Below are 26,518 nucleotides of genomic sequence, written 5' to 3'. Positions count from 1 at the left end.
AGATTTGGTAAGTATCACTTGAGTCAGGTAGGAATTACCTAAATGGTGGTCAGGGACAAGCTGTGGGAAGGAGAATGTGAGTCTGAAAGTGAGAGAAAATTTGGAAAGCTCGGGATACTGAGTGTCACCTCACCTACTGCTCTGTGGATTATAAGTGGGCGGAAATGGCGAGCGAATGGTAAGATCCGGAGGGGCCGTCTGCAGCATGTCCGGAGAGCTAGATGTTAAGGACAAGGGAAAGTGACTGGAAAACCTGACACAGTGTGGGAACTAATTTGTATTTTAATGAGGCTTCATGGCAAGGAACTGTGTGGAAAGAAAACAGACTGAACGAAGGAAGACGAACTGGATCTCCCTCTCTCCCATATGTCATAATCCAGACTAGAAATGGAGGTAGCCTTGACTAGGGAATAAAAGTAGTTATAGGTTAAAAATTGATTCAAGATGATAAAGTCAGTTGAACTTACTGAGCAATAGATTATGGTTGGCGAAAGGATGGATAAAAATCAAACTGTCATCTGTGTTGTTAACCTGGGCACCCAGAGAGATGGTGAATCCATTGATTGAGCAATTGGTATAAAATCAAACTTTGGAGAGTTTAATAATGAGTATAGATAAGGGTTCTCAACCTGTGGGTCATGACCAGTTATTATGATTCATAACAGTAGCAAAATTGCAGTTATGAAGTGGCAACAAAATAATTTGTGGTTGGGGGTCACCACAATATGAAGGACTTTGTTAAAGGGTCGCAGCTTTAAGGAAGATTGAGAACGACTGGTCTAGGTTGTAACTTGATTGGATTTTAAGTCAGCAAAGAACACGTGGCTGCAGGTCTGATAGGAAGGATTAACTCGGGGTGGGGAGAGCCTGCTCCACGGTGAGCAGTGGCTTCTGGGAGCAGCCCTTGCTTCTTGCTGCTGAGTGTGTCCATCCTGTTGTTGCTGCCTCCATCTTTCAATATTATCTCGGTTCAGCTCCTGCCACCTTCCAGTCTGGAGAGATGACCGTTGGCTCCCCAGGAATCCTCCAGGCCTTCAGCACCGTTTGGTTTGCTGAGGTACTCCACTTGGAGGCACGAGAAGTGACCTTGTTCTCAGCCTGTGTCGTGTGCAGAGAAAAAGAAGCTCCTAAGCAGGTAAGAAGACAGAAAATTAGGAGCGTGTCAAAGAAGGGCTTTAGGGATGATGGGAGGTGGAAGGTGTGGTCAACCAAAACAATAGCCAACAGCACACACCTTGTACCCATCACTGTCGCTCTAAGAGCGGTACCCATAGAGCTCATCCCCCTTCCCAAGGACTCCAGAGGTAATTGCTGTTATTATTATCCTTATAGTAAGTAAGGAAGCCAAGCCAAGGAAAGACAAATAACTTGCTCAGACGTCTTGCTCAGAGAAGAGTCGGGATTCTATGGTCATGGAGTTTATGCTTCCCACTGCTTTGCTATGTTACGGTCTCATACTTACCACACAGCAATATGGTGTGGGAAAGGACATTCCAAGAGAGGAGTGGCTGGGATACAGTTGCAGCTTTGTTTTGTTGTTGTTGTTTCAAAGTTTAACTGTAAAGGGGAGAGAGGCTAATACCTGGATGTAAAGAAGGGGAAAAGAGAAATCGCATTGTGTTAGATACATTGTTTCTGTGTTAAGATGAAGGGCTGGCAATGTCACTGAGAACTTGGGAACCTAACAGGGCCATGTGGAAGGGCAGCTGTGAGGCACGGAGGTGCCATCATAGGTGATGACTCAGGTCTCAGAAAGCCCAGATCCCACCCACCACAGCACAGATGCCACTGTTGGCAACTTCTCAGGGTTTATGCTAGCCAAAGCCTTCTCCACGGGTCCTTTGATCTCCACCTTTTTTTTTTTGTATTTGAATTTTTGTAATGATAAAAATAACTCCTACGTTCCTATCTTGGCTCATTTTTTGATCAGGAAAACAAAAATCAGAACCTAAATTAGTATCTGGCTTGTTAATTTTTTAAAAATTGAATTATTTATTTTATATCCCGACTGTAGCCTTCCCTCCTCTCGCCCCCTCCCCTCCCCTCCTTTATGTAACCCCTACTCTGTACCCACTCAGAAGGAAGCAGGCCTCCCATAGGTATCAACAAAGCATGGCATATCAAGCTGCTGCCTCCAGACCAAGCACCTCTGCCTGATTTCAACTGGGGAAGGTAATCCAGCATAAGGAATAGGTTCCTAAGAGCCAGCCAAAGCACCAGGTCCTTGCTCCTGTTGTCAGGAGTCCCAGGAAAAGACCAAGGTGCATAGCTGTCACTTATATGCAGAGGGCCTAGTTAGGTCCCACGCAGGCTCCTTTCTTGTCAGTTCAGTCTGAGTTCCCAAGAGCCAGGGTAGTCATTTCTATGGGTTTTCCTGTCATGTCTCTGACCACCCCCACCCCCTGGCTCCTACAATCCCTCCTTCCTCTCCACAGCAGGCCTCCCCAGTCTCAGCCTTATGTTTGGGTTTGGCCTTGGGTCTCCGAATCTTTCTCCATCAGTCACTGGATGAAGGCTCTCTGATGGGGTACTCACCAATCTGATCACAGTTCAGACTAGGCCAGTTCAGACTGGGCGTCCAATGCTACCAGGAGTCTTAGCTGGGGCCATTGCTGTTGGACTGGTGTGAGTTTGTCTTACATGAGGCTTCTTTTCCACCCATTCATCTTCCTGCCAAAGAACGTCACAGATGCCTAGGTATATCTCTAGACTGTTTTTGTTGTGGTGGTGGTCATGAGTCAAACAAATGAGATGCTACTAGAGTTTGCTGGGTCTCATCAGGGTTCCCGTCATACCTGAATAATCTCTAGACAGACAGCTAATTTCTACTGCAACATTCTTTTCTGGAGCTTTTCTTTGGAAGGCAAATATTAGTGTATATAGTTTGAGAGATCTACGATGAGCTGATAATCTTCTCTGGTGTCTCCTGAAAATAAAACTAACAAAACAAAACAAAACAAACAACAACAACAAAAAAACATTTCCTTCTGTAGAAATTGTGAATGAGGTTTGAGGAAAGGAACACATGCTTGTCTTGTGTTTTTATAAAAAGAGCCCCACCCCCCCCCAAAAAAAACCTGTTTGATATTTCTCTATTCTATTTGTATTTTAAACTATTATAGTAAGTTATGTTTATAGGACAAATGACAGTCAGATAGATATATAAGCAAATGTCCTTTGATGGACTAAAATGACAAGATACAAATGGGACCATAAGAAACAAGGAAGTAGAATGCTAAAGATACCTCACAAAGTCTAGCAACATCATCAGCACCCCTTATCCAGGGTGTAATTCAGTACCAGAGATGAACTAGAGCCAGCAGGGCCTTGCTGTCTGTGAAGACTGTTGAGGAAATGAATGTGCATTAACCCTCTGTGGGACAGCCATTGCTTCTCCTCTCCAGTCCTTTATTTTAAGTCAGTGGTTCTTTCTCCAACATTTATACAATATTTAAAAATGCATGTACCTAGACCCCATCCCAGAGATTCTCTCCTTCCTCAGAACAATGTTATTGATGTTGAACATCTGAGCTAAACATATCTGTAATAGTTTTGTAAATTTTGATTTACATGTATAAGACCACCATTTCAATCCAAACAATGAACACATCTGTCACCTAGGAGTTTCCTTTCTTGCCTTTTATAATTGTGCCACCCCACTACTCTAGCCCCACCTCCAGAAAGCCACTGATACGATTTCTATCACGGCAATGATTCCAGCGGAAAAAAAAATAGTGACATCTTGAAATTTGCGGTTAAATGGATAGATCTAGAAAACATCCTATCGAGTGAGGTAACCCAGACCCGGAAAGACAATTATTATATGTACTCATATAATTTTAGACATAAATTAAAGAAAAACCAGCCTACAATCATAATCCCAGAGAACCTAGACAACAATGAGGACCCTAGGAGAGACTTACATGGATCTAATCTACATGGGAAGTTGAAAAAGACAAGATCTCCTGAGTAAATTGGGAGCATAGGAAACTTGGGAGAGTGTAGAAGGGGAGGAGAAAAGAAGGGAGGGGAGTGGAGAGAAATATATAGCTCAATAAAAACAACTACAAAATAATCCACATTTTCAAAAATTTTATGTAAACAAGATCAATAGATACTTTGAATTTTTCTCCTATCAGTATAATAATTTTGAGATTCCAACAGATTGCTGGATAAAAGTTCACTCAGTTTTGACTAGTATTTCATTATACAAACAAATGGCAAATCAGCCCTTATCTATTGATGGATATTTGAATCATTTCAAATTTGGCACTATTTTCGATCAATCTTTCATAAATATCCATGTAAAGTTGCTATGTGGGCATACTCCTGAATTTCTTTGGAAGAAATATGTAAAGCAGAATAACTAAGTCATATACGTGCATAATATTTAGGAGATGGTTCAATGTTTTTAATAGTGCTCACACCATTTTATTCTTTTAGCAGCATGTAAGAATTAGAGTTCCTCCACATCGTTATCAAATTTGGTATCAGTCTTTTTAATAACAGACACACCCAAAGCCATGTGATGGTATCTCACAGCAGATTTAGCCCACATTTCCCGGTGGCCACTGGTGTACATGTTTTCATGAGCTTGTGTGCTGTGCTGTCTTTCAATGTGTTTTGGAACACTTTCTCTAGTATCCTGTTTGCTCTTCTAAAATGCTTTTCAAAGAAAACCTTTACTTTTTTCAAATTTATTCATTGACTTGCATGAGTATGTAGGTGGACACATTTACCATATCATGTATGTGAAGGCCAGGAACCAATTAGAGGAGTCCGTTCTCTAGTTCCACCATGGGACCCTGGGGATTGAGCCCAGGACCTCAGGCTTGGTGGCAAATGCCTTTAACTGCTGAGCTATTTCTCTGGTCCAATTTTAAAACTCCTGATGTTGTTTTGTTCTTAGATAAAGGGTCCTTTAGGTGTCACATCTGAAAAAAAAATCATTGTCTAAAGTGTATCCAAAGATACAATATTTTTAAAGCACATATATCATCTTAGATATTATGTGTTTTGTATTTATATCCAGTTGGAAGATCAAAATTTGTGAAAATGACGACTCTTTCTTTATTAAATTGCCCTTGTATCTTTGTCAAATACTGCTTTTTCACATTCCTGTGCTGGGTCCTGTGTGTTACTGGCGTACTCTTCTATTTTGAGACCAAAACCATACTGAATGTTCTCATTCACTGTAGTTTTACAGTGTCATGAAATGAGGTGGTGCTCAGATTTAAATTATTCCTTTATTTCAGATGCCTATGTGATTAGATTCTTTGCATTTCCATGAATTATGAAACCTATTTGCCAATGTCACCAAAGGAGCTTGCTGAGAGTTTTTTTTTTATGAGCATTATATTTAACTTGTAAAAACAAAACGAGAACAAAACCAGGTGAACTGATACCTAACTGAGAAGCTCCTACAGACATGGCAACTCTCTCCCCTGAGTTATGAGTTCTAATTTCTCTCAGCAATATTTTTGCATCTTTCAATGTATAGTCATACATATGTTTTATAAATTTTATCCCTAAGTATTCTGTACTTGTACTATATATTTGTTTTGTTTGAAACAAATTGCCCCTCACTGTGTAAAGGACACTTATAACTGAGGCAGGGGATTGACTGATTTTTCAGTGAGATCTACCCACTGAGCCACATATGGAAAGACATTGAATGGTGGCTCTCCAGGGAATTCCAGATTACCTAAAGATTCCAGGTAGAAATATAATTGATTCTTACACGTTAATTTTCATTTATAAAAAAGATTTATATTGTGTGTGTGTGTGTGTATGTGTGTGTGTGTGTGTGTGTGTGTGTACACGTGCGCACGCACATGCATGCATGGCCACATGCACCCGTGGATGCACATGGAGGCCAGAGGTATTGGTTGTCAGCCACTCAATATGAGTGCTAGGAACTGAAGTTGGATCCTCTGCGAGAGCAGCTGTGGTCTTAACCACGGAGCCATCCATCTCTTCGGCCCCCTGTGTGTTAGTTTTCTAACCTTGCTGAGCTCAGTCAACCAATAGCTTTAGTGAGATTTCCATAGAGAACTTTGTACACAGACGAGCGCCCTGCTTTGTGCACAGGAATTTTACTCTTCCTTTCCCACCTGCGTAGCTTTTCTTTGTTTTTCTTACCTTTTTGCACTGGTTTGCACTGCCAATACAATGTTTAATACAGATGATGGCAAGCATTGTTGCCTTATTTACTAAGAGAGGGTTGTTTTAGTTGATTTTTTGGTTCTTTTGTCAAGACAAGATTTCACTGTGTAGCCCTGGTTGTCCTGGACTTGCTGTGTAGACCAGGCTGGCCTCAAACTCACAGAAATCTGCCTGCCTCTGCCTCCTGAGTGCTGAGATTAAAGGTGTGCACCACCACCACCTAGCTAATACCTTGAATTTTTTTAAATAAAAGATATAATTACATTAATTTAAAATAATTAATGACCTCTGGCCTTTTTTTAATTGTTGTGATATATATATATATACATATATACACACATGTATATATACACACATATATGTATGCCCATATATATGTATGTATATATGTGTGCCCCTATAAATGCAAATACAATCTGTTCAGTCCATATATTGTTACTTGTACATATATGACGTCACTACTTGATATTGAGTTATCAAGTTATGGACCGGCAAACACGTTCCCGCAGAAGGCTCTTTTCTGCCGCTCTTCGCATTCTTTAGTTGCCTGTAATTCTTTGTTGGGGTGGGGGTGGGGGAGTCGCGGTCCCATGAGAGAACTTAACAAGTGAAACACTTCCCCAAACCTTTAAGGTTTTTACAGTAGGAAAATTTTACTTCCTTTTAAAGGAATCCTCAGCCAACAGACTAAAAGGAGACATCATAATCAATAGCCCTGGGGTGCAAAGAATCATTCGGGATTATTGAGGAGCCACATACTAACTAGACACACTTGATAGATACTGAGGGCTGGCTGCAGGTGAAGGCATCTTGGTGGGTAGTTTATAATTCTGGCACTGTCGGGCACGGTCTAGGAGATGGGTGCTGGGAGGCAGATGGGTGCTGGGAGTCACAGCCTTTAGCAGTGAGACCTCGCCTGGGGGTTTGGAGGAACCTAACAGGTTTGGGAGGAATAGATTCGCACCTAGCACAGGGTGCCTGCTACTTCTGTCTTCTGGGATGAAAGTAGAACAGTCTGGCTCTGGAAAGCTTAGCACTGTGAGAGCCGAGTCCAGCCATGGGGCACAATGGCTACCAGGCTTCAGCACTCACTGAAACCCAAGCTCTCTGTTTTCAATTGCTTATATACGTCCTAAGGAGAAAAACAAAACACAAAACAGAACAGATGATATCTTTTTCTTGTTCTTTGTTTTTATTTTAAAATGAAGAGCAATGTGTGTTCAAGGCTAGCCTGGTCTAGAGCAAGTTCTAGGACAGCCAAGGCTATACAGGGAAACTCTATCTCAAACCAATCAATCAACCCAACTAACCCAAAGAAAAGAACAACGAGTGTTTGCAAAGTAGTCCAGAAAACTGGCTTCTGCTTGGTCCAGCTGGGTTACAACACCATTGTTCTCGGATTTGAATTCATTGTCACGGTAGACTAACGCTTGGGTAGCACGTTCTCCCTTCCTAGTTTTTTATTCCAGATCAGGGCATGAAGGTGGCTGCTGTGGAGAGTCCCCGGAGCTGTCCTGCCAGTGTTAGTAAGCACACGGCAGCAATGGGACGGTACAGATGCCAGCCACGCCACCGAGGACGAATGGGGTTTTGATTCTTCCTAAGGCTGACCCAGTGAATCAGGCTGTTGTTTGCAGGAGGAAATCGCTAACCCACATGTTCGTTTTGCTATGAACTGTCTTGAGCATTCCTCTCTGTGGAGCCATATTGTCTTTTGTTGCCATAGCAGTGGTATTTATCGTTTCCTCTATCAGGCTATCTGAATTTGAAGGCAGTCATGATCTTTCACAAGTAGTTCAGCTCCCCCATTGCTTTCTCCAGACCCACTTTTATATGGCTCCGTGTCCTTCAGACTGATCCCATGCGATTCTCCTTTGCTGTCACTGCCATTGAGTTTGCTTTGGCTGTGCCACTCATGGTATAATCTTGCAACATATGTCCAGGTGGCTGCAAAGGATGCATCGGCGATGGATTAAATGAAGGGGTACCTGTGCTGTTGCTGTCTGCCATTTTATCATTTACTCCTTTAAGTGTTGCCAAATCCTGTTTAATTTCAATGCCATTGTCTAGAATGCTCGGTCTTGGCTTGATCCGTTCACCGGGGTATTGTGTCGGAAATATAACTGTCTTGACTTCCATTTCAGGAACTGCTGTCACATGAGCTTTATGTAGCTTGCTGATGGACACTAGTTTCAGGTCAAGCTCATTGCCCAGCTTTTGAGCTTCTCCCCCGTGGTCTCCCCAGCAATCACTGCTTCCTGGTGCCCTCTTCGTTGCTCAGTGTCAGTGGGGATCAGTTAATTATCTTCTTAGTGTGATTTAAACCAGAAAAACCGTCACATATTTGCTGTGTAGCTGCCATTTCCGTTCCTCTTTAATAAATGCAGCCTTCCATCTGAAGGACTTCCTTTAACATTTATTATGCTAAAGATTTGCTGTCAAAATGCCTTTCCAGCATTTGAGTGTGAAACATTAGTTTGTCTTCCTTTCTGAAAGGCATTGTCAATGGTTATACAATGCTGGGTTGAGACAATATGGCTTGTTTTAAGTAATTTAAAGTGCAAACCACCATCTTCACCCATGTTTTCTCCTGTCTTTCCCTTGTGCTCTTTCTATCCCTCCACGTGCTCTCTTCCTTATCTCAGTTATTGCGGGAAAGATCCCCTCTTCTGCCTGACATTAAGATGCATTCCTATTGTTGCTTGCGAAGAGTTTTACTATGCTGTGTCCTTATGTTTATTTGCTGAAAGTTGTTTGAATTCTTTGCGTATTTGTTTCATTATCTTCAAACTATTGGGAACCTTTCAGACTGAGCTCTTCAGGTATTCTTCCCTGAGTCTCTTCCTCACCCCCGCCTCCCATCCCCAGGCACTCCTGGACTGTAGTTAACTGGATAGGCTGCTGGAAGATAGCCCACAGGGTAAGGCTGGTTTGTACATGTACATTTACATGCTCCTCTTTCTGTTTCATTTTGAGTAGTTTGTAATCTTCTGTCTTCACAGTGTACTGATCATCTTTTTATTTCTTTCTGGGTGTTATATTCTGTTCAGTATTTTTGTGAGTGTACAAACGGTTAGTCCTTCCTGGGGACTTTCAATTGTTTTTTATTTTTCTCTGTTCATACTCTTGCCCCTTTACTATTGTCACATTGACTCTGTTCTTTTCATATTAAATGTCTTTACTGTGTGCAATCTTTTCTTAATTATTTTATCTCCTTTTGCCATATGTGATCTGCTGTTATTTTCAAGCAGTGAATTAGAAACAATGAACACCAAACATTGCTGCTTTCACCTCTGAAGTTTGCTTTGGTTGTTTATATCGTCTATGTCCCTAGTTATTTTTATTCTACTTGATGTAGAATATAGTTGTGGTACCTTGTTTAGTGTTTTGGCCAGATTCTAGTGCTTGTGCCAGATCTAAGTCAGTTTTAGCTATTCGACTTATCTCCTCATTTTATATATTTCTTCTCATGCCTTTACTATATTTTCCTTTTCTTCTTTTGTCTTCCTCTCCCTTGTTCTCATCTCCATTTTGAAGCTTATGTTGTTGAGATTGGATATTTTTGATACTTTTATAGATAGTTCTGGGTACTTCTGGAATGTAGTTAAGTTCCTTGAGAACAGTCTAATTCTCCTTATTAGCTTGGTAGAGATGTGTTAGCCAGGACTGGGACAGTTACCAGTCCCCTTTCACTGCTACAAAAACCTGTTTGACCCTTGAGTGTTGGGAACAGGCACTATTTTTGGCTCTGTGTGAAATTCAGATACTTCTTTTAAGATGTCTTTATTACCCCCCCTTAAACGGTTGTTCGGTGTGTGTGTGTGTGTGTGTGTGTGTGTGTGTGTGTGTGTGTGTACCTACTCCTGTAGCCCTCCAAAGTTTACTCATGGCTTACTCCCTTGCTTGCTCACTCTTTCTTTTCTCTTTGAGCCTCTGTCTTGAGAATCCTATGAATTAAAAATGATCAGATTCCCAGCTCTCTTGCTTAGCTCAAATAGTCCACAGAATTCTACTTTGCACCAGAGGCTGGAAGCATTTTTTGGACTGTGACATAGGATCACTGTAATGCTTATCTACCCTTATCCTGCCCATGTCTCTGAGATCACTGCTCTTAGTTCTGTTATGTCCAGTGTCATGTAAACTGAGACTTCATAATATTTTGTCCATTTGTGACTATTTTACTTTTTAAAGATTAAAAAATTAATATGTATGTGTTTGCTTGCATGTATGCATGTGCACGACCATACCTAGTGTCTACAAAGACTAGAAGAGGACATCAGGGAGCCTGGATCTGAAAATGTAACTGGAGTCACAGATGGTTGTCAGCTGTCGTGGTCCGCTGATAACCATTCCCAGGTCCTTTGCAAGAGCAACAAGTACTACAGAGAATTTTTGGCTAATGCAAATGCAATAGTTAAATGAGTTAGTTAAATAGTTAAATGAGTTAAATAGAGTCTCCTGAGGTCATTCCTCTGTAATAGTCAATACAGCTAAGCAGATGACTTTGAGGAGTGACCAAGCTTGACAACTTCAAAAAAAAATTGGACATATTCACTCACTAGGGGTTGAGTTTGCTAACCACTGTAGCAGATTTATAGCACAGTGCCCGAAGTGCCCAGTTAAGGATGGTTTTGTTTTCCTTGGTGGCAGTCTAGTGGCAGCTACAATAGCGGCTTGCATATTCAAGGACCTTAGCACTCCTTCACTCTCTTTAATTCTCAAAACAAGCTTTTAGCTGTGTAATTGACCATGGTCTCAACTTCTTCACTTATAAATTATTCTAATACGTTCCTCATGGAACCTGAGGAGCCACTTCTTCACTGGTGGAGTCTCTGGAATCTGAGACAATATGAAAAATTTAACACTGTCTTAAGGGTACCCCTTTTATCCACAATGTCAGTAACGGAAAACAAAACAAAACAAAAGAAAATCTTATCTAAGCAGAATTGCAGAAGGAGCACTGACAGAGTAGTGAGCCAGATAGACAAAACACACACACACACACACACACACACACACACACACACACACACACGAAAGAAAAAAAGGAAGGAAAGAAGAAAGAAAATTATGTCAGATACCAGGATACCAGGGCCTTTAACTAGACAGAAGACCACAGCAGTCAGAAGGAACGTTTCTAGTTTTAGATTATCAAAGAAGTCAATGAAGAATATTTCCTTCCAATGTATCAACTGTTTGTCTATGCAGAGTGATTTTGTCTCCCATATGTGTTTTGCTGGACATTGGTCACCTTAAGTTACCTCTGGTCATGTGTCTGGAAAGTGGGAAACCAATTATCAGTGCATTTGGCGCTTAGTTCAGGGGCTTCCAAATGCACACCGAGTGCCTTGTGATGGAGGAGAGGACTGAGGCTCTTTTCTCTGGTCCTCATTCATTTCCCGACCGGTTTCTTTCTATTTGCCATCCTGCCACCTCTCTGATCCTTTTCTGTATGAATGTTGCTCTAGCATTCTTACCTTCAGGCCCTTGCACAGCGGTTTTCTTCTGCTAACCAGCCCTTTCCTGCTCTAAACACGGTGAACTCTGCTCCCCACATCACCCCGCCCTCCTTATTTTCATTTAGCGTTACCACCTTGTCTTCGTATCTTTCTATCTCCACAGAAGTGTGAGCTCTTCCTAATGACGTCTGTGCAGACCTGGCACCCTCGCGCCATACTAAGGACTTTGCATATAATGTGTTTTAGCCTCTGCACAACTATATGAGACTGGTTTGCTGTGGATGCTTTTGCTCTGCAGATGCTGCTGCTGAGGCAGTCTTAATTGAAATTGAAGTGGGGGTGGGATGGAGGACCACTGCTTCTTAGTAAGTGGCAGAAGGGCTCTGTCTCTAGAGTCTTGGCTCTTTAACACACCTCATAGAGAGAATTAGAGGTGGCTACCAGGGCCCTTTAAGAAGCAGACACTAAGGTAGTTTATACTTCTAGTGAAGGAGACCTCTGTACCTCCGAGCGTTCTCTGGGGCCCAGATTAGCACAAACCACACCCAAGAGAGACAGATCCTTTATTAAGCAGGGAGGAAGAATTAAAGTGGCTGCTTTCTGACTCGGGCAGAAAACAGCAGCCAATGGCCTTGCAGGTGTGATTTGTAAGAGAAGAAGGGGAGGTCTGTGTTAGAATGGGCTAGGACTGGTGGTAAAGGACACAAGGGACAGAGAGAAGGGGGATGGGACAAGGGAAGGGGGAATGGGTATTTGTTCCAGATGGACAAAAGACTGCCTCTGGGTAGAGAGGAGAAGACATGACCCATAGGAAAATAAAGGTAAAGGGGAAACCCCATGTTAGGAAGAAGTGTTTAATTTTAATTGGGCATGTTAATTAGATGAGATGAGGGGCTTCTGATTGCTGGACTTTGGTAATCAGCCTCTGGAGGAGGAAGTAGTCAAATAAGGGAATAAATCTTAATGGCCAGCTTTAGGGATATTGAAAGGCTGGAAAAGATTCCACTTCTGTGTTGGGCCCTTTGGGGACTTTGAACTGCACCCCAGCCCCAGGAAAAGCTGGAGGCGGCAGAAAAGCTGAAGGCCGGCCCTCTGGCACCCCAGCCCCTAGGACAAGCTAAAGGCTGTGGGACCCCTCTTTAAAGGAAGTATTAGTTAGTGGAGAAACCTTAAGTTACACAAAGTTGCTGACTGCAGCCCATTCCCCCACCCGTAGTCATACAGGGAATGTTGGCCACCCAACTTCCCCTGTCAGCTGGGTAATATTTCAGAGAGCTCCTGCGATCAGCAAAGGGTCAGCAGATGTCAGAGGACATAACCAGGGGGGCTGTTGCTATCCCCTTTAGATACTAATAACCTATCGGGACCTAACAGCTGAGCTTTACCTCACGGTTAGCCAGTTGTGATGTAGGAAAGTAATTTTGTATTTTAAAACTGTAACTTTGTGACTGCTTTGTGGTTTTTGTCTTTATAAACCCCTCACAATAATAGATGGGGTCCTTCTCCCTCCATCTGCTGTGTCAGACTGTGAGGCAGAGGACCCGTGCTAGTCCTTACTTAATAAACGAAACCTTGCTTTTGTATTAGGAAGTGTGACTCCGTGGTGGTTCTTGGGAATCCTAGGACTCAGACGCAACATTGTAATCTAATGGTTTTTAGCATACAGAGGGATGGGAAAGAAGGGAAAGGCGGCCAGAGCCATATGCTGGAGTGGGCTAGTGGAGGCAATGGGGCTTCATGTAGGATATGTGGAAATGCCAGGAAGAGAATTTGGAAAGGAACTGGAGGAAAATGGAAGAAAGTTTAGATCATGATGGAGTTCAAGAGAAAAAGGACGAAAAAAAGAAGGAAGGAAGATCAGACACTGTAGTCTAATGTTTAAGACAATTTGGGAAAGCAAGGTGTCTCCTGGGCAAAGCCACGCAGCAGGAGAATCCCCATCTTCCAGGGTCTGACTTACCTCACTGCCTCTGCCTCTGCCTCTGCCATGCTCCGGGACTGACCGGGTCAGTCTGTGGAAATGGATCCCAGGCAGGAATGCTTTGAATATTCCTAAGTACAGCATCTTGGCTATCAGTTAACTCCCTCCAAGATCTGAAAGGGGCAGGAAGAGGGGTGTGTGTGTGCGCACGTGCACGTGCTCGCACATGTGTGCACACACATATCTACAAAGACCAGGAGAGGGTGTCAGGTCCCTTGGAGTTACAGTCTGTTGTGAGCTACTTAATGTGGGTGCTAAGAACCAAATTTAGGTCCTCTGGAAGAGCAGCAAATGTCCTTAGTGACTGAGTTCCCTCTCCAGTCCTAAGGGGCATTTTCACAGTGGTTGTTGCTGCAAAGAAGTCTCTCAGACCAGAGCAGGTGCTTAGAAAAAGCAGCAACTCCCCAAGCTGCCCTGAAGGGGAGCCACTAGGATGGGACACTCTCCAACCTGCCTAGCAGGCTGTGGGTTGTGCAGTGTGCCAACTTTCTAGCTTCTGCTCACTATTACCCAAGCTGGGGTGGCCTTTGGTGGTGCAGCTGTCTTGGAGTCTTTTCTGCCCCTGTAACTAATCCCTCATTCATATTCATGTAAGTGACCCCAATAAAACTCATTGGTTCACCAAGGTGGACTTTTGTGGCTTTGGTACTTTGATCTGTGGTGGACTCCCTATCTGTGGTGAGTAGACATGGGTGTAGCTTCTCCCAAAGAAAAGTCATACAACATCTGACAGGAAGCACTTAAAGGAGAAAAGGTTTGCTTTTTCTTCCAGGTCAAGGGGGTCATTCAGTCCATCATGGCAGATGACATTACGACAAACAGAGAAGGGATGATGGCAGGGTCCCAGCCGGTTCCAGTGCATCTCTAGTCAGAAAGCAAAAGTGAACAGGAAGTGGGACCAGACTATTACATCTCAAGGCCCACCCCAGTGACCCGCTTCCTCTAGCAAGACTATCCTAAAGGTTCTGTAACTTTCCCACTTGAAGATCAGGAGGTCAAATGCAGGATCTTAAGGGGAACATCACATTAAAACCACAACAGCGACTGTAGGAATGTTGTCTGGTTTGTGACAATATCTTCAACATCAGGTGACTAGTGTGTGGGAAACACATATTTATCAATTAAAATATCCCTTGGAATATACAAGGCACCTAATATTTGTCAACTATGAGAAAAGAGGTGAATAAATGCTGTGGGACAATGGTTTTACCCTGTAAAGATTTGTTTCTTGTACTTGTTTAATAAAATGCTGATTAGCCAGTAGCCAGGCAGGAAATAGAGGTGGGGCAATGAGAACAGGAGAATTCTGGGAAGAGGAAACTCAGTCTGCAGTCAGACGCAGAGGAAGCAAGATGTGACTGCCTCATCAAAAAATGGTACCAAGCCATGTATGTAGCTAACACAGACAAGAATTATGGGCTAATGTTACAAGAGTTAATAAGCAGCCTGAGCTAATAGGCCAATCAGTTTATAATTAATGTAGGCCTCTGTGTGTTTATTTGGGATTAAATGGATGTGGAACCTGGTGGAACAGAAACCTCAGTCAACAAATAAATAAGCACACAAAACAAAAACAAAGTCTCCTAACTCCTTGACCATTTCCCCATCACTGTTCCTGCTCTGGTGAAAGTCGACATGGAGTAGTGGGTTAGGATCACAGAATACAAAGCCTGCCTGCTTCCCCTTCCCTTGCGGTAATTCCCCAGTTAGACAGTGATTTACAAGGACAGATATATTCCCCCAGGGAAAAGAATGAGACTTGGCTGTGGTCTGGGCAGGTGCATTTACGGACACTTCAGCCCTGAACATCTCAAGCACTTAATCCACATGAAATAATGATAGCTCACACTCCTGAATCCAATCCAAGCTAGCAAGATCTATAGCTTGGAGTAATATATAGCACAGAAGCCTACAGCAGGGCCTCCAAGGCTCATGAGTTCCCCTTTCTTTATTTATTTGGCTTAAAACAGTAAAAATTACTCCGTCCCAGTTCTAGAAGTCTGAAATCAAGGTGTCAGCAAGGTTGGGCTCCTCTGAAGGCTGCAGAGGAGACTCCTGTCTGCCAGCTCCCGGCTGCTGGCACGCTTTGGTGAGCACTTCCAGCGAGCCTGCTATAGTCAGGCTTGTTATCATACCGCATTCTCCCCATGCACCTCCTGTCTCTACATCCAAAATCCCCTGTGCATTAAGTTTCTTTTTTGGTTTGAATTGTGATACAATGTGCATATCGTGAAAATTTCCATTTCAGCTTTTTCAAGTGTGCGTGCTATGGAGTTAAGCGCATGCGCGCTGATGCACCGCCATTCCTCGCCAACTTTCTCCTTTCGCAAAACTGAAATTCTGCACACATACTTTCTCATAAGTAAATACTTTCTCCTGTTCCCCTACTCTCTCAGTCTCACCCCCAGGAAGCCACACTGCTGCTCTCCTCTCTGTGGATTTGGCTAAATTACTTTAGGTGTTTCCTGTGGGGTCCTGAGATAGTTCCAGATGGCCAGAAGACACCAGATATTCAATTGCAGAGAGCAGCTTTATTCTCGAGAAAAATCAGCATGCTAGGGCCCACCCAAGATGGCTTCGACCCCAGGGGAGGATAAGGCAGCCCCTTTTAAGCCTGCATAGGGGAATTATAGCTGTGGGTAAGTATACTTTGAAGTGATTGGTTATAGACCCTTACTGATACAGGAATCATTTTGTGATTGGCTCATGACAACTGATCAGCAACTGTAGTTGTGGTGTCAGGAGTCTGTCTGCTGTGTCAGGGATTTGTCTGACTGAAGATAGCAAGAACAGTTCCTGTTTCTGTTTGCGTAGTACCCTGATTGGCTACCAGACTAGACATACTTCCTGAGAGTCTGGTTGAAGTTAAACATGAGTCTACATGGGATGTGGGATAATATGGGGCAGAGGTCTAAGCAAACTGTCCCCTGTGGGGGGAAATAACTGGCTCCAGTTCCTTCATTTCCTATGAGTTGCATAATGTCAATTAAGTTTCAGGTTGTCTTCCTCTATTTCTTTTTAACATGTATACACAAATATATATACACACACATAGGTATACATCTATCTATCTATCTATCTATCTATCTATCTATCTATGTATATATAGATATATGTATTATTCATGCGTATATGTCTTAATATACACATATAGATATATATACACACATGTGTATATATAGATATATATGTATATCTATATGTGTGTATGTGTGTGTATTAAGACAGAGTCTCTCACTAAACCTAGAACTCATTGGCCAGAGATTTGCCTCCTTCTGCCTTTCCAGTACTGGTGTTACAGAGAGATGTGTCCCAGTACACCTGGCTTTCCCTTGGGTTCTATATCTTATAAAACAGTAAGTTTCCTGTGATTTTCCCAAACATTAGTTATCTACTCTTCCCTCTTCCTCCTCCTCACTTAAATCTCAAGTCCCATGTTATGGACCTAACCTACCAATGCTCCAGTATGTGACTATTTGGAGACAGTTTTGAAATGAAGCAATTAAGCTGGGTGTCGTGACACACCCCTTTAATTCTAGCACTCGAGAGGCAGAGGCACCTGGATCTCCGTGAGTTCGATGTCAGCCTGATCTACATAGTGAGTTCCAGTGTAGCCGGTGACAGGTAGAAAAGCCTGTATGGTACTACCTCCCTCGAGCACGTGGCACTGACAGGCCCTGCCCTTCTTCCTGATGCCTCTGTTTTGGTAAAATCCATTAGATTGCATTTCTAAAGCTAGCCAATAAGGTCTAGTCTCTTATTTGGTCACTTCCTCCTCACGAGGCTGACTACCAACGTCCAGGTATCCAAGTATTGAAATTCAGCAATCAACCCCCTCCCCCCACTCGTTTGGCTCACCTAATTAACATGCCCAGTTAAAATAAACCACCTCTTCCTAACACAAGTTTTCCACTTGAACCTTTACAAACCACCATTTTCCTATGTGCCATGTCTGGCTCCTAGTCTTTTATACCTTTGGAACAAATACCACTGTCCCCTTTCCCTTGTTCCCTCCCCTTCTCCCTCATCTTCCATCTCCTGTCTTTGTCTTTTATTCCCTGCCCTTTGTCCCTCTGAGGAAAATAAGTCTCCTCTGTGCTGAGAACTTCATCTTGGGGGTCTTGAACTGATAATTTTCCTTTCAGATCTTGCCTCAAACAACAGAAGAAAAAGAAGGAGAAAAGGAGGAGAAAAAGAGAAGAGGGGAGGGAGGAGGGAGAGGGGAGAGAGGAAGGAAGAGAACAAAGAAGAAATGATTAAACAAGAGGTAGGAAAGGTTAACGTTTAATCACTTCTTTTGAAGACCATCTCCACTGAAACATTGAAAGATTAGCTCTTTAACATAAGAATTTTAGAAATGTGTATTTCAAGCAGTCACCATTTAGGGCAGCTATTGCAGTCAGGAAGTTAGTATCCATAGAATTCTCTTAAGTATTTGATAGGCCTTGTTTACATTTACTAATTGCTCTCTGCCGTTTTCCTGACCCATGATTAATGCAGGGTTCCATCTCGAGTTTAGTGACCTCATCTTCTTAGTCTCCTTTAATGTGAAACAGTTCCTTCATCTTCCTTTGTTCTTCACGATCTTATTTTGAAGTGTGCTGTTTAGTTATTTTATACAAGATCTTTTAATTTGCATGATGATTCCTCATGATTAAATTTAGGTTGTGCATTCCTTCAAGAATACCACAGAAGTTATCTTGTGTCCTTCTCGGGATATCACATCGTGAGGCTGTCATGTAGGCAGGGGCATTTAAAGACACTTTCAGACCTGCACGCTTCAACCATTCAATACATGAAAAAGACGATAGTTTACTTCCCTGAATCCGTTCCAAGCTGGCAGACTTCAGTGTTAATTTGTCCCATTGCTGGCAGTGTTATCTTTAACCATTTGGTGCAGATGATGTCTGCCAAGCTTATCCAATATATATATATTTCCTTTATAACAAATGAGAGTCACATGAAGGATACTTTGAGACTATGCAAACTCTTTTTCAAAGATGTATTATTATTATTATTATTATTATTATTATTATTATTATTATGAGGGGGTAGTGCTCATGAGTGCAGGTACCCATAGAAGTCAGAGGTGCCAAGGACCCCTGGAGTTATAGGCAGTTGTGAGCTGCCTGATGTAGGTGTTGGGAACCAAACTCAGGTTCCTTTGCAAGAGCAGTTCATGCTCTTTACTGCTAAGCCATCTCTTCACCCTCTGCAAACTCTCTTTGTATACTTACTGTAAGACTATGTGTTAATTTCAGGTTCCATTGATGATTTTTTGCTTCAGTAACTGTGACTACAGTATTTCTTAGATGGTGAGCTAATCTTCCTAGCATACCTTCTACACTTCCTAACAGGAGCTGAATGCAAAACAAAGCTTCTCTCCCCCATCTTTCATCTTAGAGAACTTGTAGATTTTACTTTATTCTGTTGGTGATAATCCAACACTAGTCATTGTTACAGTGCTCAGAGTTGTCATTACTGCACCATTGGGATCCATTCATCTGGCTCCGGCATCATTTTAATGTAGTCTTATCATATTCTAAAAATTTTCTAATCTCTGACACCAGAAAATACTTCACATCATCTTTCCGTTCCCCTCTCTCAGCCTGGAATATACCCTTTTAATGGTCCTGGTTCATTTTACTGACATTTTATTAAAACAGTTCACATTTATAGATAATGGACACTTAGTTGGCTTGCTGCTGACAGTTGCTTCCTGATGATCTCTAGAGTACAGGGAATGAAATACATTTATGAATGCACACGTATGCACAGACCCTAGAGTTCCTTCCTAGATCCAGTTATATGTACTCTTAAACCTTGAGTTACCGCACCATCTCCAACTCTAACCCAGCCTCTACGGAAGGTAATCTAGTCTTTCTGGTTTCCTTGTCAATGACCCCTCTCGCCAACAAATGACAACCTCTTATCCTTATTATCCCTTTCATCACAATACATCTGCTGATTCACAGAACACACGTGACAGTTCAGGAAAGCTAAACTAGCTTTCTTGATGCAAGCCTATCACTTCTGGTACTCACATGTACTTCTGTTCTTCTCTGGAATTGGACTATGTAGTCAAAGCTGTTGTTTTCAAAAGTTACCGTCATGAGTAACCACCACCTTGCCCTTCAGTATGGTTTATTACCTGTCAGAGTTTGATTTGTCCTTTTAAAAACTCATATTCCATTTGGATCTCCTTCCTCTTAATTTCAATTATTTCTTCTCCCTGTCTGAAAAATGTTAACACAGTCCTAAAAATCACAACCATACAAGTTTTGTTTCACTTTAGAACTGTCACTCCCCCATCCTTTCTCCCACACGCCCATTCCTTCCCCACCCTGCTTCTGTTCACCATCTGTAGATAAACACTCTCAAAGCTTTCACTTGATTCTTTCTCATTTATTTCCCAGCAGTCAACAAACCCATGTGTGTCTTTGCATCTCTCTTTTCTTGCACTCAGAGTTAACTCTTGTTTGGGGCTTCTGCTCACCCAACGCCACAGTTTAAAAGTTTTCTGCAGTAGTCCATGGATTACTTCTGTATGTTTTTTCCTAGCTTCTTGGTCCTGCATTGGATACATCTTTTTATCCAGTTTGCTATATTTTATTGTTTTTCATGCTGCTAAATGATTACATTTAATGAATAGCTTATCTATGTGTGTGTTTTCATATTGCTGGAAGCATGATCTTTGAATAAAGCTTTAGAACAACTTCTGGCAATTGTTTCAACTCGTGCTGGGTCAGCCAGTGACCCTGTATGTAGGTATTTTTTATTATGTGTTACCAGTTTTCCTTTAAAATAGCACTAGTTTATATCCACACACAAGTGTCACTTCCATATAGCACCACTGGGAAAATTTTCTCACCATTTTTTAACACACATCTTTCTGGCATCCATCAGAATATATATACTTCAGTGTCATTTACCTTATCACAGATTAAAATTTGTATAAAGTTTGATGGAGGAGTGTCTATGTGTTACTTTCATTTATTAATAAAGAAACTGCCTTGGCCCTTTAAGAGACAGAAAATTAGGTAGGTGGAGTAGACAGAACAGAATTGTGGGAAAGAGAGGGGAGACACTTCAGGCAGTTGCCATATGCAGTCGCCATGCTTCTCCTCTCTGAGATGGATGCAGGTTAAGACCTCTCCTGGTAAGCTACCCCTCGTGGTGCTATATAAATTACTAAATATGGGTTAAAGCAAGATATGAGAATCAACCAATAAGAAGCTACAGATAACGGGCCAGGGGCCAGGCAGTATTTAAATGAATACAGTTTCTGTATAATTATTTTGGGTAAAGCTAGCTGGGTGGCGGGATGTGGCCCTGCCGCTCATTCTACAGATTGGTGCCCAACGTGGGGCCCAAACCCACGACCCTGAGATTAAGAGTCTCATGCCCCATGTTGGGTGCCAGATGATGGTGTAAATCACAATCCCACACCAGTTTGGAATTATGATTAATAGAATGGTTATTTATTTAAAGGGGAAAAACTTACAGATCACCGTCCCAGACAAGAGCCCTCTGCGCAATCAGGAAGGGAGCCTAGTCATCAGAAGTGGAGCCGGAAGCCAGAGAGCTAGCGGAGGGAAGTGGCCGCATTTTTAAAAAGAGAGACCATGCCCTAGTGGGCTGGTATCTCAGTGGCTATTGGCTGAAGGAGCAGAAGGAGCTCCCTCAACAAAAGTTTACTTATAAGGGGAGTTGACCATCTCTTTATAGATTTGAGAGTGATTTTTTATTTTATAAAATCATCTGCTTAAGTCTTAACATTTTTTAGTCAGGTCTTTGTCTCTTGCTTAATTTTTGCGTGCTATAGCTATCATCTCTGATATATGTTTCAAATATTCCTCTCTACTTGAAGTGGATCCAGCAATAGGTTTTTCCTGCCTAGTTCTGGTGGGCAACCTACAGCAGAAGCAATAGCCCATTCTGTTGTTGGGGGTGCTATATTATAGGGAGGTGGCCCACTCCTGTCACTGAAATGTCCATTTAATAACCCATGACTTCTGGGGAAGCTTTTCCCCTGCACTCTTCTTCCTCCTTTTTTTTTTTTTTTTTTTTTTTTTTTGGCTCACTGGTCTGAGCTGCCTTTTTGCTGACTGTTCCCTTGGTGCTTTGCCTGTAAGTCTTTGCATAGCTTCTCCCCTGGCTGGGTTGCTCTGTCTTCATCTCTCCCCGGATAACTCTCCTTTAAGTTTCTGATGTCGGCTTCCTCCACCGACTGAGCTAAGTTCCCACTTGAGCATCCTCACAGTACTCTGTACTCTCACCAGTTCCCGTGGAAGTGCTCGTCACATGTAAGATGACACGTGCAATGCCTATGTGCCACCATAAATTAAAACTATTTTTGTCTTATTTGTCTGTATATTTATATAACCTGGTTCAACTTTTTTGCGTACTGGTTATGCAATGAATATTTTGTAGATTGACTGGAAACCATGATTCAGATTTGATTATGCTGGTTCCTATGTAACACCATTTCAGTCCTATTTTCTAAACATTCTTTTTCTGGGATGTGAGTGTTTTCTCTGAAGATCACTGAGTTGCTAGTTGTGCTTAAAGATTACCTGATTGAGAAATATATTTGGTAGATTGGAGTGAATCAAAGATACGTGGATGGGGTCTCACTTGAGGTAATAATTTTTATTTTTATTACATTAATTTTTATTAGTTAAAGGAATTTTTAAGTTTAAATCTATTTTGACCATAATCTTACCTTTCCCTAAGTCCTTCTAGATCCTCTCCCCCTCCCAACCTACCCAATTTAAGTTCTTTCTCAGAAAACAATTGAAACCCAATACAAAACCAAGAAAGGAAAATAAAACCACCCTTAACCCCACCAAACTGTAACCAAATAAAAGCACACGCAAAAATATTTGTGTAATCCGTTATATGTTGATCAACTACTCCAGAACAGGAGGTCTGTTTTTGGTGGCTGATAACCCAGTGCTACTCTACTCTATTGGAGAAGAATGATTTGTAGAGCAAGAATAGATGCTTGGTTTGACCAAATCCTGAATCACAGAAAATGTCCAGGATTGTCTAGGCAGGAAGAATTAGCTCATCAAGCTGGCATTCAATGATGACAGTGTGACTTCATATCCATGAGTTCTTGAGAACATAAGACTCTTAGGGGAGTTCAAACAGTTGGTTTGGAACAGTAAGATGTCAAATGCTGTTACTGTTCAGCAAATGGAGAAATCGACAATGAAATTTTAAGTAATATGTTTCTTAATATATTTTTCTATTAGGTTTTCATTTATATATGTTTTAAATAATGTAAATACTCTTAGAGATTATTTAGTTTACACACGTATTTCAGAGCAAGTGTATCAAGGTCCTGAAAATGTACATGACTTGTCTGTTGTTTGCCTTTTCTTCCAGCATGCAACATGCTACTGGTATGTTTAGAAATATATGTGGACACGAATATATAAAATAAGCTTAAAAAGAAAGCAAGTATCATAACTAAACATAGAAACATGCATACATAGAAAAAGATTGTACAGGTTACTCGACCTTGTAATCCTCAGAGAGGAAGCTAACATCACTCTTGATACTCATTATTATGAGATCATTCTGGAAAAGTCTTTCAGAAGCCAAACCAGGAAAGGTAACAACAGTAGGTGTTCCAGTAGGAAACTGTGATGGACTCTGCTTTCTTTAGGTAATAATTAATACCTTGTTTCCTCCAGAATGTTTTATAAAATACTCTCATTAACTTGATCCTGTTGGGTTGGGACTGGGGACAAATTTTATGGCTCTCATGAGGAGTCATTCAGCCATACAGACAGTCATTGATTCTAATCCTAATTTAAATAAAAGTCAATATTTTTAAGAGCTCTTTTGCCAGCACCCTGGAAATTCATTGATTAAGAATTAGTTTCACCAGGCCCTGCTGCTTCCCTTTAGCTTACACCCTCTTTGTTCTTATCATAGTTCAAGTCTGCACTGGGGTTTCCAAGAGAAAAATCTGTCTAGGAGTCAGCACAGTCTGCTAGCTTAAATTCATGTCACTTTACATGAAGCACAGTCAGTAAATGATACAAACAATTTCCTCTATAGAGAAAGATAACAATATAGGTCCCCAAATGCATGTTTTTATTCCCCTTGTCTCTAACTCTCCACTATAGGCATGAATAGGTGTTGCAAGACATTTGATTATACCGTGAACCCCAAGATTGTGTTACTTAACTGGAAAAACCCACTTCTGGCTGTGGTGTGGCTCAGCCCTAACACACACCTTTAATCCAAGAGCTTTCTGCTTGAATATTGTAAACAGGATTAATTAAACTCAAATTTAGTCAAGAGGTGGAGCAAACATCCAGTTGACAGAAAATAACCATAGAGAGTAAGAGGAAGTCAGGAGAGGGGGGGGGAGTAGAAGTTGGATGAGTTTTGCTTCAGAGGCGCAGGGGAAAGCTCTCTCTTTCTGGGGTGATGCTAGAGGAGGAAGCAGCTGGGTGTTTTCACCCCAGCATCTGGCTCAGGGGTTATTTTATTGCTAAAATAGAACAACAGAAACTTAGTTAAAAAACAATAAATAGGTTTCTTTCACACCCTAGTTACTTGTTTAACTAAAAGGATCCATAATTTCTAAATGGAATTTCAATCTATAAAAAATTTCTCCAATTTTACAGCAATCATATTGTCCACTGTTTGGGCCATCAGCTCATTTGGGAAGTGACTTCCACAGTTACTACAAAAGAGCCACACCAACACTGATGAATAGAGTTCATATGATGAATAGAGAATAAATATTTATATATCACCATTCATTATGTTATGCTAGCACTTGAAATGTAGCTAGTGTAGCCGAGAAACTGTATTTTTCAAGTTTTATTTAAATTAGTCACCTGAAGCTGGTAGCCATCTTACTAAATAGCACAGGGATTTATGAATGACCATATTTCTCAATATACCACTGACTAGAACCTATTTTTATTGCTGCAACCTAACTGCAAAATCTGTGATGCATTGAGGTCTCTGCATGCTCCAAAATGGAGGTCAGTGGGCATATGGCATGCCTGTGCCCTGCTCTGCCCATTTTTTTCAGGGAAGTCTTTTTCACCCTTGGTTCCACATGAAGAAATACTCATCTCACAGAGAACCTCCACCAGTTCCCTGCCCCAAACTTAATGCCTAAGAGAGAAGGTTACAGCCTTATTTGGTAGCAATAGAGTACAACAGAGATCTCAGGAGACCTAATTACATCCCTAGGGTCTTAGAGAAATAAGCAACAACTAAACCAATAGAAGGAAAGAAATAAAGCAAATGGTAAATAATAAGAGTTCAAGTTAAACTTATTAAAACTAATTCTAAAAGAATAATACAAGTCCAATCACTAATTCGGACGCTAGCGAGCAATTGGTCAATAACCAAAGAGATACATTCAAGAGATGTACAAGTGGTTAATATATACATAAAAAAAACACACAGTGTCTTTAGACATTAGAGATTTTCAATTCAAAACTACTTCAACATTTTACCTCACCCTGATCAGAATAGAAATCGAGAAAAGAAAAGAATCAAGTGTTGGTAAAAATAAATGGAGAGGGAACATTTATATCCCATTGGTGGAAATGCAAATTCACTCATTCTTTATAATAGAGTCAGGAAGTTCCTCAAAAACCTAGGACTGCTTCGAGACTTAGATACCTCACTCCTTAGTTTACGTCCACAGAAACCAAAACCAGTATATGATAAAACCGGCACAGCCACATGGTAATTTAGCACCATTCCTAACAGTCAAGTTGTAGCATCAAGAGATGATGAGTGGATAAAGGAAATACAGTATTTATACAAAGTGGATTATTTGAAAAGAGCAGAGTCCCGTCATCTGCAGCAAAGTGGATGGACGTTAATATTATATTTAAGTGAAATTAGCCAAACTCAGATAATCATGTATCTCATGCTTTCTATAGTATATAGGATATGAAAAAAAAGGATGGAATTAGAGGGGAAGTAGGGTGTTGGTATGGTCACTTTGTTATATGCATACATGAAGCCGTAACGAATCCATTCTGTAGAGCTAATTCATGCTAGGAAGATGCTGGACTCTCTCTAAACTGTCTCCATGTGAAAACAGTCATGGAGATGAGGATGAGGTGGTAATGTTAACAGTTGTGAGGGCCACAGTAGCATGAAGCTGAGAGGTTCTGAACTCAGTACGTGCTGTGCAGATTCTCCATTTCATCCACTACACTCCCAGCTCATCTCCCCCGCCCCCCGGGCGGGTACACACCCTACCATTGCTCATGGCTGAGGAACGGGGCACAGCCTGTTCACTGCGTGTGTCAGGTCAGGGGACCAAAGGCACGAGCTCAGGCTTGGGCCCAGGTGCTGTCGCTCCGCCCATAGAGTGGTGCCAGTGTGTTGGCAGGATCAGTTTCTTCTGGTCAGTGAGGGTAGGAACTCTTTTAGCCTTCTCTTAGTATTTCGGTGGCTACCTCCCTGTGTCTCTATGTCATCTTTCTCAGTATATATCATGGCAAAATTTGCCTTTTTTAAATTAGGAAAGTACTCATACTGGATTAGGTCCATAAATGTTTCTATATAAAGACCTTATTTAAATTTAATTATTTTAGATGTATCTGTTATTCTATGTGTGTGAGTGCTTCACCTGCATGTATGTGCACCACATGTGTGCCTGGTGCCCAAGCAGGTCAGAAGAGGTTGTCAGATCCTCTGAAACTGGAGTTGTAGATGGTTGTGGGCCACCATGTGGGTACTGAGCCTGGGTCCTTTACAAAAGCTCTTAACCTCCGAATCATCTCTCCAATCCTAGAGACCTCACTTTTTCTAAAAACATGTTTATTTCATACACTAATGGAGTCCAGTGAAATGCTTCCAGGTGAACATTTACCATGGGCTGATCACATCCGGTCAATGTTTTCCATCTTTC

At 41.6% G+C, this 26,518-nt stretch overlaps 1 pseudogene; it reads right to left on the bottom strand.

Moving 5' to 3' along the window:
- Positions 1-217: 217 nt before the first annotated feature.
- Positions 218-9,135, bottom strand: LOC119827132 (annotated as a pseudogene).
- Positions 9,136-26,518: the final 17,383 nt, after the last annotated feature.

This window comes from Arvicola amphibius, chromosome 12 (assembly GCF_903992535.2).
Source record: "Arvicola amphibius chromosome 12, mArvAmp1.2, whole genome shotgun sequence".
NCBI classification, from domain to species: domain Eukaryota; kingdom Metazoa; phylum Chordata; class Mammalia; order Rodentia; family Cricetidae; genus Arvicola; species Arvicola amphibius.
This window is presented reverse-complemented; position numbering and strand designations above follow the sequence as displayed.